Source organism: Nanorana parkeri, unplaced genomic scaffold, assembly GCF_000935625.1.
Source record: "Nanorana parkeri isolate BGI_ZX_2015 unplaced genomic scaffold, ASM93562v1 scaffold1441, whole genome shotgun sequence".
Classification (NCBI taxonomy): Eukaryota; Metazoa; Chordata; class Amphibia; order Anura; family Dicroglossidae; genus Nanorana; species Nanorana parkeri.
The window spans coordinates 52,290-54,187 of record NW_017307709.1 but is presented as its reverse complement, the minus strand read 5'-3'; the positions used below and the strand labels follow the sequence as shown (position 1 = coordinate 54,187).

The 1,898-nt window shown below is 48.1% G+C and overlaps 1 protein-coding gene across 1 annotated transcript in view; it reads right to left on the bottom strand.

The window, feature by feature from the left end:
• The window catches only part of LOC108798273 (borealin-2-like), a 7,144-nt gene that overhangs the window by 4,520 nt on the left and 726 nt on the right, over positions 1–1,898 (bottom strand). The window lies entirely within an intron of this gene.

Below are 1,898 nucleotides of genomic sequence, written 5' to 3'. Positions count from 1 at the left end.
TAAATCTCTAATGAGGTGATTTTTACCCACTTCCTGTCACCAGGACAAGGAGAGGTGGAGCTCTGTAGATACAGAGACCACAAACACCTGACAGAGGTTGGAAACACTTCCTCCTCACCCTGTCTTCCTCCTCACCCTGTCTTCCTCCTCACCCTGTCTTCCTCCTCACCCTGTCTTCCTCCTCACCCTGTCTTAGGGATGTAAATCTTAAAAAGGCGCACTCCACCTTTTGCAAAAATTAGTAAAATCACCAATGTGCATTCACTGATTGCAGCGACGTCTGCAGAGCATCGCACCCGTGATCAGTGTGTTGGGGGCACAGGCTATTGCAGCTTTTGCCACCAAGCCTGGGAAGTGGGCCCGGCTGGACAAATATGGCTTGAACTAGAGAGGGAGATGAAGTAGAGAAGGGTTAGACCCTCTCATCTTTGCCCCCTTTTGCTTTTCCTGGTGACCACTGCCAGGAACTAAAATGGGAGGGAAAACATTGAGTTGTCACCAGAACAGGAACTGAGAAAATATCCCAGTGGTGACACATTCCTCACTTCCTGTTCCAACTATAGGACAGGAAATGGAGGAAAGTCTCCCCAATTGGCAAACAAATCCTCAAAAACCTGCCGGGAAATTTCACCATTCGCTACTCCGTCCAAAATGGAAACCTTCGGACACTTGGGGGCGGGGCTTACCAGGAGCATCGAACTGCATTTGTCCACTTTGATCAGCACAAGTACACAAAGCAATTCCCCCCCCCATGTTCCCGGCTCACATCATACAAGTGCGCTCACGTGCGTTCCATAAAAAGGCAGCATGATTGTCCGCCTTTTTCTGCGACACACGAACAGTACAACGCACATCAGCATATCACAGCGCGCCATTGTGCGCAGAGGTGAAGGGTTTTGTAACTCTTGTAAAATGTAACAAAATGAAAGTGTACACACAGGGATACAATGTAACAAGTCACGGCAGTGCGCACAATGCATACCAGTGTGTCACGTGTGGCCCCTGCTGTGAACGCCCCGCAGAGGCCTTATTATCATGGGAGTCATGCGTAGAGAACGATTGTACAATGCGTTTATAAAGCTTTCAGACATCAAGAAAGTCATTTGAAGCCCTTGAAGCAACCTTCAGCTCCGCATTGGAGATGTCAGACAGATCATAAGGGGAGCGCTGACTGTCCCTTTAAATAAACTGCAAGCAAGCCGGCTTCAGCACTACTTACTGGAAGGCCTGAGGATACTCTGCTTAAAGGTACACCATCAGCACTGCGCTCCTGTTAGAATTTGTCAGACCCCCCCCCCCAAAAAGATAATGCGCTCAATCCCCCCCCCCAAAAAAAAAATGCCACTGAAGACTACAAGTGCACGTTCACATAGCCTTGTGCACAGCAAGGTTTTATAAAGCATTTTCAGAGCTTGCAGTGAGCTTTAATAAAGCCTTTTAAGCACCCTTCAGTTCCAGCTTGGTAATGTTCAATGGCAGCATCGACTGTCCCTTTAAATAAGCTGCTGAAGCTTGTTGAAAACCAGCTAGCAGCTCACTTAAAGGGACAGTATGCTCTCCAAGATTGATGTTCAACATTCAGCTCTAGTTTGGGTATGTTCAATAGGAGAGTGGACTGTCCCTTTAAATAGGTCACCTGCAGTCCTAGGCGCTAGTTGAAGCTCATTGCAAGCCCGCTAGCAGCTTGTTTAAAGGGACAGTGCGCACTGCAACCAAGATTGGTGTTTAGCATGGCTAAACTGGTGCTGAAGCGGTTCCCTGTTAACACCAGCACGATTCTCCCTGCGTCTTACCACGCTGCACGCCAGTGGAAAAATCACATGACTCTTAAATGGCGCCCATTCACATCAATACTACACAGAGCATTTTTGGAAAGGTTCTGGTGGTTCTTGTGGAGC